The sequence below is a fragment of the Chiloscyllium plagiosum genome, unplaced genomic scaffold (genome assembly GCF_037043375.1).
Source record: "Chiloscyllium plagiosum isolate Xiang-an unplaced genomic scaffold, Cpla_swu_hap1 HiC_scaffold_2, whole genome shotgun sequence".
Classification (NCBI taxonomy): domain Eukaryota; kingdom Metazoa; phylum Chordata; class Chondrichthyes; order Orectolobiformes; family Hemiscylliidae; genus Chiloscyllium; species Chiloscyllium plagiosum.
Window position 1 is genome coordinate 30421269 of NW_028270140.1, and position 16325 is coordinate 30437593.

Sequence of the window (16325 nt, forward strand, 5' to 3'; positions counted from 1 at the left end):
GGGAAAAAGACCTTGGCTATTCACCCTATCCATGCCCCTCATGATTTTATACATCTCTATGAGGTCACCCCTTAGCCTCTGATGCTCCAGGTAAAATAGCCCCTGCCTATTCAGCCTCTCCCTCCAACTCTGGCAACATTCTTAACTTTTGCTAGTTCAGATGAAGGGTCATTCACCTAAAATGTGAAGAAACATTGTCCACAGATGCTGCTTCCCATGCAGTATTTACAGCATTTTCTCTTTTTGCTGCAAGATTTAGTAGATGTGTCCAAACAATCAATAAACCTATAGAATGTTGAATTAGACCATCTATATAGTGTTATTCATGACCATAGGATGTGCAATGTGGTTTACTGGCAATTTTGTAGTCATTGTTGTAGGGAATGAGGTAGCTAATTTCCACACAGCAAGCTCCCTCAAACAACAATCAGTAATGACCAGACAAACTGTTCTTGTGATATTGGTTGAAGAATAAATATTCATGAAAACACTTGACTGTCAGTTAGACTATACCTTGATCAAACTATATGGTGTTGTGTTCTGATCATTTCTACGTACCTGTAATCAGGTTTGCATATAATACTTCAAGTGCTGAGTACTTCTCAGATTGTGTGTATTACACCAGATTGCCCACTGAAAATGCACCTACAGTGCACAATATTTTTGGTTGCAAATCTTTTAAAATGAAAATAAATCAAATCTGATTTTTCAGCATGGTGAGTGCACCCAATAGTTGTGTGGTGAAGACAAGTAAAAACACATTTGCTAATTTGTAGTCTATTTGTCATAGCTGCTTAAACTTTAGATCTGATGTGAGGCATGTTGTGAGTCATTCAGCTCTGAATAATAGAACGGTGAATTAAAATGCATTTGCTGCATGTCCATTAGATTTTTCCTTCAATTGCCATCTGTAAATGTGAACACTTCTGACCTGCTTCATTTATCATCCTCAATTATCATTTGTAATGCAGACTGAAAGATGGATAATTTAGAGCACATGAAGAGTGCTGAAAGCTCCAACTTGATTTTGAAAAGGCAAGGAATGTTAGAATTATATGTGTGTATATATATTTCACCCAGGGCTTTGTTGCTCATACAATGGAACTGAACTATGTTGGGCTTCTCATTTTCGTTTTCTGGATTTTAGTCAGATAGATGATAATTTATTTGGAACATCTTCATAATCGCCTTTCAAAGCATGTGATTTAAGTCAAGGACTGTTGATGGCACAAGATCTGATTAAAAAAAAGTTATTTGCCAATTCTGCATGTGTAGACTCCTGTTAGTATTTGCCTGGTACTTTGTCCATTTAGCAATAGGCTCTGAGCTTAAAGGGTGAATAGAAAAAGACCATTTGCCCAGGGAGAGCATTTCAGCAAACCCCAATCCAGTTAATATTCAAAGTGTGTGCACATTTCTCTGCATAAGTCTGCATGCAATAGGTAACAAAACTCCTTGTAAGATTCTATTCTCTGCTGAAGAAGAGTCATAACTTACTTAAAAATGTTAACTCTGTTTCTATCTCCACAGATGCTGCCAGACCTTCTGAGTTACTTCAGCGTTCCCCGTGTTTGTTTCAGACTTCCAGCATCTGCAATATTTTGCTTTATTCAAGATTTAATTCCTTCTACTTTCAAAACAAAGTGGCCAGTGGTCACAGCCTTAATTTTAGTTATTTAGTTCTATAGATACAGATAGAGAATCAAATGGAACCTTCCAGTCTATGCGACTGTGTGACTCTGGCAGACTCTCCTTTCTGTAGACCATTGAGGGAAGATAAAATCATGAAATGCTTGTTTTGAATCTTTCATATGATTCAACACCCCAGTGTTTGTGCTTTGCATGCCTTAGCAGCAAGTCATTCTTTTCCAATTATATAGTTTTACACTGTGACAGCAAAATATTTTTTGTATTTTTGTTTATTTTGTTGACTTTTACTCACTGCCCATGGACCTCTTGTTATCACAAGCTGTTGTTCTGACAGTGGGTGTATAATCAATTTACAACTGACATTTGTCATCACCACTGTGAAATGTTGGCGGGGAAGTTGACTAACTTTTTAATTTTTTTTAAACAGCAAAATGACAGGAGAGATTCTACTACTCAAGGATGCAATTAACTACTGGGAAGGAGAAGGCATGTATTATATGTATATGCACATGCATGCAAAGTATTCAAGAAAATGTATTTAAGAATTGAAGAATTTAAAGTTTTTAACTAAAGTTTAATGAAAATTTGTAATTTTCCTCAAGGTAAACATTGCTTTCAAATGGTTAATGTACACCTGTATAATACATCGTTTTTCATATATTAGTCTTATTGGAAAAACATGACAGAAGCAAAATAATTTAATGTTGTTAAAAACCATAGAATTCAGATAGTTGTCTACTGAACCCTTTATGGATGAGACATGTTGGCATTGTAGACCATTTTTGTCCTTATGGTGAGAAGGTGTCCAGTTTCTCCTCAGCAATAGAACTCCTCTTAAGGTTTGATCTCTGCCAATATTAAATTTCTACAGGTTAAGCATAATGGAAACATAGTTTGTGGTCCATCACCATTTTAAATTCTCAAAACAAAAGTTTGGCAAGTGATGTGCACAGCATTGCACATTTGATGCAAATATGGGAGTTGCACTCTTAATCCACTCCCTTCTGAAATCCAACCTTACCCCACCACTACTTCCAGACTCATTTGATGTGTGTAGCTTCTCACTAGTGGGATATAGCCCTTCTTCCACCAGCTATATTTAATTTTCTGGGCCAGAGTTTCTGATGGGTTGATCCCTGCCATTTACACTGCTGCATTGGTGAGTTTAGAACTTCAAACAAAGAACAACAAAAAAAAAGCTCTGGAAGGAGATTGAGTTCTGCATCTTCATTCAACAAGACTGTGGCTGATCTCCAATCTTAACTTCACTTTCCTGCATTATCTCAAATCCTTTCATTTTCTTGGTACCCAAAAATCTATAACTATTGTCTTAAGTACATTTGATACTTGAGCATTCACAGATCTCTGGAGTAGAGGTTTACAAAGATTTTAACTACTTGAGTCAAGAAATTTCTCTTCATCTCAGTTCTAAATGCCCAACCCTTTATTCTAGCAGTCTGACCATGTTTCTCACTTCTCCACAAAGGGACACATCTCAGCAACTACCATGTCAAACCCCTTAATAATTTTATATGTTTCAATACTATCACCTCTTGCTTTTTAAAACTCAGAGTTTAGGCCCAATCTGCTCATTTCAGATAGAACTGTTGCTCCTTTCCATACTTAATTAGACTACTAGGGGAAAAAGGTAGAGAAAAAATTCTGAACTTCAAAGCAAGATCTTGTAGTTACCTAAAAAGAATTCAAGAATTTTATGGATGATAGTTTATCCCCATCATATATTCACTTCTCACTATTGCAATTAATTTTTCTATGTTAGGTTGTTACCATGTTCAGAATTTTTCTGAACTTCCTATTCTATTTCCTCTCAAACTACAAATATGCCATTCTATATACTGATTCTCCTCTTTATATTCTGATTGTTGAAATTATGACTCTAACAGTTACAGATATTAAAAATATTAGACTTGTATTCTTTGTATCGCTTTCAATTTCCAACCTTGGCATCACCCAATCACCATTTGTTGGAATTGTGTACTAGTGAATTTTATCATTACAACATACATTTTCTCAATAAAAGATGGCTAAGTATTCTGCTAAATTTAAACAAAAGTAAATAAAAGTACTCACTTGTAAATGGATAGAATATTCCAGCACATGCTTTAAAATATCAATTCTGGCCTGAGGGTGAAAAATGAACATTCAGATTTGAACAGTTGGCCACTCAGCTTGTCAAGTCTGCCTCGCTGTACAATAAGATTTTGGCTTATCTGATTATACCACATTCCTGCTTATTCTTGAGAAAACCTCCTTGCTAATAAAGAATTTATCTACCTCTGACATAAAAACATTCATGGAATCTTCTCATATTGTCTTTTGAGGAAGAGAGTTCCAAAGATTCACAAACTCTATGAGGAAAAAAAATCTTTTTCCTGATCTCTGGACAAGCCCTTATTTTCAGATTGTGACCCCCTCGTTCTAGATTCTTTCACAGGCATTTTGTCAAGACCCCTCAGGGTCTTCAATTAAGTCACGTTTTATTCTAAGCTCCAGTGGATACAACCTTTTCTCATAAGACAATCTACCCATTGCAGATACAGGTACACAATCCTTTATCCAAAATCCTTGGGGCCGGGTGTTTTTTGGATTTCAGAATAAATGACATTTCACAGTGAAATAAGAAACATTGACGCCTGCCACGTCACACCTGAGTGATGTGGGTCGAGTGGGTGTGGAGTTGGGTCACCTGTTCACATGCCAAATAACCTTGTTATGCAGAAAAAAACTTCACGAGAAAACTTCACTTCGGATTTCGGAGCTTTTCAGATTTCAGAAAAAGGATTGTGTATCTGTATTAGTTTCATATACTTTTCTGAATGGCTTCCAATCAATATACATCCTTTCTTTAATTAAGGGATACATCCGATCTAACCAATACCAAAATCTAATGATGCATAATCACATTGCTTTCACATTCAATTCTGCTTACAAGAAACAATAGGATTTTATTAGTTTTTCTAAATACTTGCTGTATCTGCACACTGATCTTCAGTGAATATTACACTCGGGAACCCAGATGTCTGCATCTCAGGGTTCTGCAACCTTTCACCAATTGGACTATTTTATTAATTCATGTGATGTGGGTGTTGCTGGTTGGGCCAACATTTATTGCTAATCTGTAGTTGCCCTTGAGAAGATGTTGGTGAGGTATCTTGAACCGCTGCAGTGCTTGTGCTTTAGGTAGACCTGCAATGATGCAAGTAAGTTAAATTTAGATAATATGCTTCTTTTTATACCTCCGGTCAAGTTGGACATTTTCACATTTTCCCACATTATACCCCATCTGTCAGATCATTGCTCACTCACCTGACCCATGTATTTTATGATTCGGAGATGCCGGTGTTGGATTGAGGTGTACAAAGTTAAAAATCACACAGCACCAGGTTATAGTCCAACAGGTTTAATTGGAAGCACTAGCTTTCGGAGCGATGCTCCTTCATCATGTGATTGTCACAATCATCTGATGAAGGAGCGTCGCTCCGAAAGCTAGTATGCTTCCAATTAAACCTGTTGGACTATAACCTGGTGTTGTGTGATTTTTAACCATGTATTTTATAGTCTCCTATGTTCTTTTCAAAACTTAGTTTCCTACCTATACTTGTGTCATTAGCAAATTTAGCAATCATATCTTTGGTCCAATCATCCAAGCCATTATATGAATGATAAAAAGTTAAGGTGCAGCACTGATTCCTATGACACATTACTCATTATCTCTTGGCAAATAACTGGCTAGTTAACAAGATGCAATCTTCTACTTGTGCCAATATGCTACCCCCAAATCATGAGATTATCTTCTCTGCAAATAATTTGATGTGGCCAGTCTCAAATGCCTTCCAGAAATCTAACTAAGATATATCCACTGGTTCTCTTTTTGTTCATATACATGTGACTTCCTCTTTTAAATTAATTCCTTACTTAGAAACTTTGACATAGGTAGTGTACCATCTACTTTGCTTGTCAGTGGATACCCTACACACACTTCAATGAAACAGTTTCAGGCATCAATTACAAGGTGGATCCTGCCAGACTATTCTTGTACGAAGTTTTCATTACTGATCAACGTATTGTGTGAGGCTTTCTGCACTTTTGCTCACCATGGGGTAGGTTTTCCATCACCATCCTCTTTAGGATAGTTCAAAGTTTGTGCGAAGATTTGTAACTCGGGTGCTCGTTGTTGTGGTTCTGTTCGCCGAGCTGGGAATTTGTGTTGCAGATGTTTCATCCCCTGTCTAGGTGACATCCTCAGTGCTTGGAAGTTGCATCAAGACACTGTTCAAAAGGGCCACAACACACTGCAGCACACCAGTACTGCAAAAAGAGGAAGAAGAACACCTGTACAATGTATTCGCCAAAAACGGATACCCCCGCAATTTCATCAACAGATGCCTAAGGGAAAGACAACGGAATGAGGGCATGCCACAACCCAAAGGACTAGCCATTTTACCATACATCAAGAACATTTCTGAACCGACAGCCAGACTACTACGACCACTAGGACTCATAACAGCCACTCTTCAACAACAACTCACCAGGACAAAGGACCTGATACCCAGCATGAGCAAAACCAACGTAGTATACAAAATCCCATGCAAGGACTGCACAAAACACTACATAGGACAAACAGGAAGACAGCTAACAATCCACATCCATGAACACCAATTAGCCACGAATCGACACGACCAGCTATCCTTAGTAGCCACACACGCAGATGACAAGCAACATGAGTTTGACTGGGACAACACTACTACTATAGGACAAGCCAAACTGGGAAAAGCCAGGGAATTCCTAGAGGCATGGCACTCATCCACTGATTCAATCAACAAGCACATCGACCTGGACCCAATATACCGGCCATTGCAGCGGACAGCTGGAACTGACAACCGGAAGCGGCAGATTCAAACCACTACAAATGCTGGAGGAAAGATCACAGAAGTGCTTCACAGGAGGCTCCCAAGCACTGAGGATGTCACCTAGACAGGGGACGAAATGTCTGCAACACAAATTCTTTAGGATAGTGATTGACAACGTCCACTGGTCTGGTGTGATTGAGGAAAACCACTTGTTAGTCTAACAAGAAGGATTATTGTCTGAAACAGAAAGTAATTTATTGCATATTGCTGATCAGTACAAGTTACACTGATCTGACAGGCATTGTTACAGACATTATAAGGAGGACCTGGATAATCAGCGTCGCTTCTCAGAGGCCCTAAACTGTTCTCCCATTTAGTCGGTACTACATTATCTCCCCCTCCTCCTCACCAACACACTGTCCTCCACCCACCCAATTGTGTACTGCTGTCCTTGCTCAAAATTTGATGCCGTAGACAACTCTCTGAGCCTTTGGTCTGGCCAAACTTCAACAGAATAACTCTGAATGATAAGACATTCTTGGTCCGTCTTCTGATCCTGTTGTGTTTTGTTAAATCCTTAATATGGCTTGATGTCTGATGGCATGCAACAAGCTTCATCTTCCACAAAGCTGATCTCAAATGATGCTGTTTTCTTCGATTTCTCCATGAATCTAGGCAGCCCTATGAAATCTTTTTCTTTGGACTGTGGGAGGAAACCAGAGCACACAGAGAAACCACATACCGGCACAGAGAGAATGTGCAAACTCCACAAAGCTGGTTGCCCTTGGCTGGAATCAAACCTGGATCCCTGCTGCTGTAAGCCAGCAGTGCTAACCACTGCCGCACCATGTCTTCTGTTGTGGAGAAGAGCAAAAGTACAAAGCATCAATGAGATAGGTATCAAGAAATCTAATAGGGAATTCTGAAGACTTTTTTTCCAGTGAGTAGCAAGAATGTGGAACTCAATACTAAAGTGGAAGCAGAAGAGAGGCAAATAATTAAATGCACTTAAGGTGAGTCTAGACGAGCATATGAAGGTGAAGTGAATTGAACGTTATGGTGATCAGGTTATAGAAGGATGGGTGGGAGAAGGCTTGCATATAATATAAATGCCAGCATTAATTAGTTGGCTGAATGGCATGTTGTGTTGTTTCTTTTTATTATATATATCTATGTCATACATGACACTTCTGTCAAGTTCATTGCCTCAACTATCCCTACAGACATATTCTTGATAATTAAGGATTAGTGGAAAATTGCTTCTTATTTTGAAAGCAAGTAACTTGGCACTCATTGTAAGCAAAGTTTACACAGCTGCTCATTACAGCCATCGTTGAAGTGTAAATTGCAGATGAGCTGAACCCAAAGGGCTATGTATAAATGAAGCTATTGGTCTGTTGACTATTGATTACAAGGGCTTTTTGCCTTCCAATAAGTATGTGATTAATTTTCAGATAACTGAACAACATGGGACTGTGAACTGGATTGGCAGAATCTTTCAGATCTCTTCCACAGCAGGAGATCTCCCTAACATAAAGAAATACTGAGAATACCACAAAACCCAGTAGATCTGTGTCACTTCTGGAGTTAACATTTTCAGTCTTGTTTTGAGTCTGCTCTCTACAGTAAAAACCTGAAGAAAACCAGTTTACATGTTTTCAGCTGTTGCTGTAAGTTGTGACTTCTGATTAATAATAATTATGAAAGGCCTCATAGTGCCAGAGACTCAGGTTCAATTCCAGCCTCAGGTGACTGTCTGTGTAGAGTTTGTACATTCTCCCCATGACTGCGTGAGTTTCCTCCGGGTGCTTTGATTTCCTCCCACAGTCCGAAAATGTGCAGATTAAGTGGATTGGCTAAATTGCCCATCGTGTCCAGGGATTTGTAGGCTAACTGGGTTAGCCATGGGAAATGCAGGTTTACAGGGATAGGTTAGGGGGTGAGACTGGTTGGGATGTCCTTCGGATGAGTCAATGTGGACTTGTTGGGCTAAATGGCCTATTTCCAAACTGTGGGGATTCTATAGAAAGTATGAACCTCCGTGTGTACTTCCTGCAAATCAATGAAAACAACCAGAGAAGAAGCACCATCAAGCTGCATTGTGATCAACTCAAGACTTATCTCAGCAGATTCCGCTCCTCCCCTGCCCCCACCCCAACCATGAACAGAGACCACTAAACTTCTTTTCAGTTTTCCTTTCATTTGTAATACCCATGTATTTTTCCTGTGTGAGTTTTAACTGTTGGAATTATATGCCAATGGTTCATAATTGTTTACCTAAATTCTAGTTATCCTGGTTCCCATATTTGATCTTAATCCACTAACTTTGGGGGAGATGATAGCCTAGTGATATTATCCCCCTCTATTGGCACTAACTTCTTACCACATCAAGGGTCTGTCATGGCTCTGGGGCATGTCCTACAGTAGTAGATGAGGAATCTGGACCTACAGCTTGGGTTTCTGTGCTTAACAAGAATTGTTTTTTTTAACAAAGAAATAGTCTCTAGCTGCAGGTAATGAATCATGAGCCATCAGCACATAATTCTTCCTGTTAAAACCATAATCCTCTTATGAACTCCAATGTCCTATAGCCACACCAACTGAGTCAGAACTTCTGCCAAATATCTTCTTATGGAGAGACGCTTTTGGCAGGATAATTTGGTAGTGTTATTGGGGGGGTTTAAACTAACTTGGCAGCTTTGTGGGAATCAAGAGAGAATAGCAGAGTTTGCAAAATACTTGGGGGTACAGTTGGCACTAGCATAGAGAGTAGCAGGTTAATAGGTAGAGTCTGCGTGGGGGATAAAGAAATCATGTCTGAAACAGAGTTAACATGCATGTATGTAATTGCACAGAGTATGGTAAATGCATTTTGGGGAGTTACGTATACACTTTGCTAAGTGGAAATATAATATTGTAGAGATAATAAAACCTGGCTCAAAGAGGGACAGGACTGGGGATTAAATATTAAATTAATGTTAAATGTGAATATAAGTTGTTGAGGAAAGATAGGAAAGGAGTCGTGATGACAATATTGTTCAAGGAGGGCATTGCAGTGCTGGAGAAAAAGAATGCCTCAGATGGTTCAAGGACAGAATCAATTTGGCCAGAACTAAGGAATTAACAAAGATACAACAACATTGCTCAGTGTAATTTATCGATAAGCAACTAGTGGAAAGAATGTAAAGGAGCAAATTTGCAGAGAAATTATTTTTAAAATGCCAACAGGATAATGTAATTATAATGAGGGACTTGATTTACCCAAATATAAACTGGGATACTTATAGAGTAAAGGGTAGCAAAGGGCAGCAAGGGGCAAGTGTTTCTGCATGGTGTTCAGGAGGGTATCCAAACCAGCAGGAAGGGATGCATTGCTGCACCAGGTCCTTGGAAATGAGGCAGGCCAAGTGCATCCAGTGTCAGTGGGGGAACAATTAGGTGACAGTGACCATTTTATCATAAAGCTCAGTATGAGGGTGGAGAATGACACACAGCAATCCTGGATAAGAAAAATCAATTGGCAGAGAGCTAACTTTAATGGGGCAAGCACAGGCCTGGGTAGGAATAAATGGAACAAGAGGTTGGCAGGAAAAACAGTAACTGAACTACCTTCAAAGAGCAGATGTTTTTGGCACACTCGAGGTATAATCCCTCAAAGGATAATGGTAGGACAAACTAGACTTCCCCGAATGATAAAGATATAGAAGTTAGCCTTAGAAAGAAAAAGTGTGCTCTGACAGGTTTGAGGCAGAAAATACAATTGAGAACCAAGAGGAATACCGAAGGTTCAAAGGTAGGTGAAAAACAATTCAGTGAAGCAAAGGGAAACCATGAGAAAAGGGCAGCAGTTAAAGGAAAATCCCAAAGGTTGTCGTCTTTCTAAAACCAGTCAAAAAAAAAGGGGTTGAAGGAAAATTAGGGCTCAAACAAGACCAAAAAGGAGATTTACACTTGAGGCAGCAGCATGGTTGAGATTTTAGATGACTACGTCGCATCTGTTTTTACAAAAGAGGAGGATGCTGCCCAGGCCATGGTAACTGAAGAGAAAACTCTGTCATTGGAAGGGTTCAAAATTAATTAGGAAGATGTCTTGGATAGACAAGTGATACTTAAAGTTAACAAGGCACCAGGATTAGATAAGATGCCTCCAAGGATTTTGAAGGAAGGAAGTATAAAAATTGTGGGGGCAGTGGACATAATCTTTTAATCTTGCCTGCACTCAGGGAGGTGCCAGAAGACTGGAGAATTGCAGATATTACAGCCTGTTCAAGAAAGGTTGTATGGATAATCCCAGGAATTACAGACCAGTCAGTTTACCATTGATGGTGGGAAATCGTCTGGAAACAATTATTCTGGATAGAATAGCAGCCACATGGATAAAGTTGATTAGGAGAAGTCCACATGATTTCTAAAGAGGAAATTGTGATTGTCTAACTAATTGGATTTTTTAAGAGGTTTTTAAGAGGCTCTATGAGGGTGACACAAATAATGTGGTATTTATGGATTTCCAGAAGGCATTTGATACATACTTCAGATTTGAGAAAAGTTATAAAGTTAAAAAAGGAACAGTAGCAATATGGATACAAAATTGGCTGAGTGATAGGAACCAAAGATTGAGGTGAATTATATGAGCCCATTGCCATTATGGAGAAAAGGTTACAACAAAAACAAAACTGAGAACTTAATATTCAGGGATATTTGACCTTTGGAAAGACAGGAGGGAAGGAAAGAATGGTGCGTAGAACTGTTAATAGAAGATATGAGGACAGTTGTGACAGATAATTTAGACTGAGATAATGTAGTGTCCATTTGGGTTGAGGTTAAAAAATAGCAAGAGAAAGAAGACCTTGGTAGGAGTAGTGTATTGGACCTTAACCAGTAGCCATTGTAAAAAATGACATAAATCAACAAATAATAGGAGTGTAAGAAAGAATAAAGTAATAATTATGGGTGAACTTAATCTTCATATTGATTGGGTTAATCAATTTGGAAAGGGTAACTAGGCAAAATAAATTGAGTGGATGAGGGATGATATCCTAGAGCAGTATGTCATGGAGCCAATCAGGGTTTCTTGGATTTGATAATCAGACTGTTTTAGTAAGTGACTTCAGGGTAAAAGATCTCCCAAGAAGTAATGATCATAACATGGTAGAATTTTAAATTCAGTTTGACAGCGAGAAACTTATCAGAGAAACTGTGTTTAATTTAAATCTGAAAACTTAAAGGGAATTACAATGAAATGAAGGTTAAAGTTTTCTAATGTGGAGAGATTAGCAGGAAAGACAGTAAATGAGCAATGGCAGACAGTTAAAGATGTCATTCATGACTCTCAACAAAAATATGTCTCTGTGAGAAGGAAAAATTTTAAGTGAGGCATAAATCAACCATAGCTCATCAAGGAAGTTAAGAGAGTGTTAAGTTAAAAAAGAAAGTATATAAGGATGCAAATGTCAGTGATACTCCGAAGACAGGGAGAAATTCAGAACCCAACAAATGAGGACTGAAAAAATAATAAAGAGAGAGAAAATAAACTACAAGTACAAACTAGTGAGGATATAAAATCTGACAAGTGGAGCTTCTTTAAATATTCAGGCAGGTGAGTGGATAGGAAAGGTTTTGAGGGATATGGGCCAAATGCAGGCAATTGGGCCGAGTTCAGTTTAGGAAACCTGGTTGGCATGGATGTGTTGGGCTGAAAGGTGTGTTTATTTGCTGCATGAGTCTATCAATGAGTCTAAATATATAAGAAAGAAAAGTGACAAGGTGAACATAGGCCCCATAGAAAATAAATATGGGGCAACAGTTTTGGGGAACAAGGAAATGGCAGAGGAGTTAAACAGACATTTTGCATCAGTCTTTACAATGGAAGATACTCTGAACCATGCCATTAATACTAAAGAATATAGGGGAGGAATTAAGGACCATCACCATCACTAGAGAAGTAGTACTAAAAACTGGGCTATTAGCAGATAAGATACCTGACCCTGATAGCTTGAAGCTTAGATTCCTGAAAGAAGTAGCTATAGAGATAATGGATGTATTGGTTACCAAAAGTCCTTGGATACTGGAAAAGTACTGGAAGGTTGGAAAATTGCTAATGTGACAATACCATTAAAAAAGGGAGGAAGGCAAAATGTGGGTAACTAAAGGCTGATTAGCCTAATGTCTATTGTTGGCAGAATGTTGGAATCAGTTATTAAGGAATTTAGAAAATCATAATCTAATCAAGCAGAGTCATCATGGCTTCATGAAAGGAAAATCAAGCAAGTTTCAAACAGAATGGATAGAAGAGAACCAGTAGGTGTGTTGTGTTTAGGTTTCCAGAAAGTGTTCGAAAATGTATCTCATAAAAGGTTAAGTCATCAGAATCCATGGTGTTGGAGGTAGTATACTGCCTTCGGTAGGAACTGGCTAATAAGCAGCTAAACAGTGAATGTAGATAAGGAGTTTTTTCTCAGATTGGTGACTATAACTATTGGGGTTCCATACGGATCAGTGCTGGGATCATAATTGTTTCCAATAAATGTTAATAACTTGGAAGAAGGAACTGTAGCCAAATTTGGAGATGACACAAAGGTAGGTGGAAAGGCAAGTTGTGAGAAGAATACAAACAGTTTACAAAGAGGTAATAATAGGTTAAATGGACAAACAGTTGGCAAGGAGGGTATTATGTGGGAAAATGTGAAGTTATTTTTGGAAAGGAGAACAAAAGAACAATATTATTAAATGGGGACAAATTGCAGCACAAAAGGACTTGAGAATACTTGTGCATGAAACACAAAAAGCTAGCACACCAGTGCAGCAGGTAATCAGTAAGGCTGATGAAATGTTGGTTCTTATTTCAAGTGGATTGGGAATATATTACCATTCCTTCACTGTTGCTGATCAAAATTCTGGAATTCCCTCTCTTGTGTTACTGTGGGTCTATGTACAGCACATGGGCTACAGTGGTTCAAGAAGGTAGTTCACCACCACCTTTCTAAGGGTCACCAGGAACACGCAATAAATGCTGGCCAGCGAGTGACATCCGTGTTCTATCAGCCAATTATAAAAAAAATCGAAAATGACAGGACCTGTGGAGAGAGCAGTTAATAAAGCACACAGTGTTTTTGGCTTTATTAATAGAGGTGTAGAGTACAAGTATAAACAAATGATGTTGAACTTGTACAAGGCACTTATTAGACCTCAGTTGCAGTATTGTGCACAGTTGTGGGTGTCACATTGTAAAAAAGATATGAACATATTGGAAAGAATGCAAAAACTATTTACAAAAATCATTCCAGGAATGAGAAAGTTCAGTGATGAGGATAGTTTGAAAAAGTTGGGACTGTTCTCGTTGGAGAGAGGTTGCCTAAGAGGAGATTTAGAAGAGGTTTGTAAAATTGAGAGTTGATTGGTCAGAATGACTGAGGAGAAACTATTCCTGATTGTAAACTGAACAAGAGTGCATGGATTTAAAGTGATGTACCAAACAAGCAAGGGTGATGTGAGAAAAAGGTTTTTCACTCCAGCAAGTAATGGGGTAGAGAGTGCTTTGCTAGAAAGTGGTGAGACAGGCACAATTGAGGTATTCAAGAAGGTATTGATTATTTGGATAGAATTGGTGTGCAAGGCTATGAGGGAAGCAGCAGCAGATTTACACTCAGTAATGATGCTCATCTGAAGAGCTAATGTAGTCATGTGGTCCCTTTCTTTGCCATACAAATTTTGTATTCAGTGATCTAGTTTTCAACTACCATCTCATCCTCTCCTTCCAGCATTTTTATTGTTATTTTTGTTTTGGAATTTAAGCAGGGCTGACCAGACCAGCATTTATGTTCTAACCTGAATTTCCTTCACCTGTCTGCAACTTGGCTTCCATGTTTCCCACAATACAACAGCACTTACGCTCCAAACTATTTATTGGCTGCCAAGCATTTTTTAGATGCCCTAAGGCTCTGAAAGGCACTAAAGAAATATAAATCTCATGTTTTGTTTTCTTTGCTTTTGTCATTATGGTTCACACATATAATATAGAATGTTACCTCAGAACAATATTGCACAATGACTTTTCACCTGAGTAATATTAGCTTGGAAAATTCTTCCCACTGACTTGTGGATGCAATTCCTCAGAATCAAAGTGTACGTAATTTTTTACATTTTCTCTGACTCTAACTATAATATGATTCATAAAGGTACCTATAATATTGAGAATAATATTCTTGGTGGATCTAGAGATAATGGTGAATTGGAAGAAAAGCCAATTTTCAATGAAATGGCAATGTCAGTACTGTACATTTTTCATTCTCACAGTGGGTGGTCTACTTTTCAGTATGAAGTAAGTTTGATCAGTGTTCCAAACCACACGATACAAATGAATTGAATTGTACACCCATTTTGAGCAAAAGTCCAAATTACACTCAACAGGTGTTCTTGCAGGATATTGTCCCTGGCTTCCTGTCCATGAGTTATTCTACAGTGCGTCACCCACACATGAAATGGCATGTTGAATCAAATGGATCCATTTCATTCGTGTTTGGTTCATAAGTGTTATGACACAGGGTAAACCTTCCTGCTTAATTTAAAACCAGCAACACAGAAAAGATTTATCCCATGCAGTAATCTGTAAAAAATTCAAGTGGCCAAGAGGTTTTTAAAGTAAAAATTAACAACTTTATTTCTTAAAGTATAACAGACTAACTAACTATTCACAAGTGCTTACTCTAACCTGTCTTTTACCTTCCCTTCTATAATACTAGTCTGATAAAACTCCCAATTAAGATTTACAAACAAAACTTCTTCTCTCAAAACCAGGCAGCTTTCAGTTCTTCTATTTGGATCTTCTTGTGTCTTCTTTTCTTCTTCTTAGGGATTTCTGCTTCACAGGTTATTGATCCGAAAAGGTACTTTTAAGAGAGCTATTTTTCAGCTCGTCTGTTTACATGCTGGGGCTAGGCAGTTCTCCTCCAACTGTTGCATTTTTCCCTGGCCTCATACCCCAGAGCATCGGATTGTGTCATTGGCTTTTATGATTGTCAATATATTCAATTCAGACTTGATTGGAATTTAGCATTTTGGGGGTATAATTTAAACTGATTGCCTAATTCGAATCTGTTTTTTGTCATTTCCAGGCAACCAGCTACTCCAGTTTTTCTATACTTTTTAAACACATTGCCCTAACATACAGATAACTTTAATATAAGTTCACCTTAACGTCTTCCCATATACTTGTGTATATAACACTAAATAAAGATAAATCTCATCTAAACCCTGTCAGTTAAATCTTCAATAATGCATCTGCAATTACATTCTTCTGACCCGCAACATGTATGATTTTTAAATTAAAAGTCTGTAACCTAAGGCTCCAATTAAATAGTCTCATATTCTTATCTTTAAAACATTCTAATAATGTGAGTGGATCGTGGTCAGTGTACACAACCATCTCTGACACATTGCTCGAGACATACATGTTAAAATGTTGTAAGGCCAGTACCAAACACAATGGTTCCTTTTTGATTGTGGAGTATTTCCTCTGATGGATGATGATCTTCTTCAAAAAGTAACCAACTGACAGTTCAATCCCATCCTCATCTTCCTGTAGGAGTACAGCTCCAACTCCAATGTCACTAGCATTGATGGCGACTTTAAAACGTTTGAAAAGTTTGGTGTAGCTAAAACTGGTTTGGTGGTTAATAAGAATCGAGTGAGTCCTAAGAATCACAGCACCTCTTTCTTCAAGGTTGGTTATGGAAATTCCTCGATGGCCTTCATCTTTACGTTCCATGGGGTCACCTTTCCATGACCGATGTTATGTCCCAAGAACAT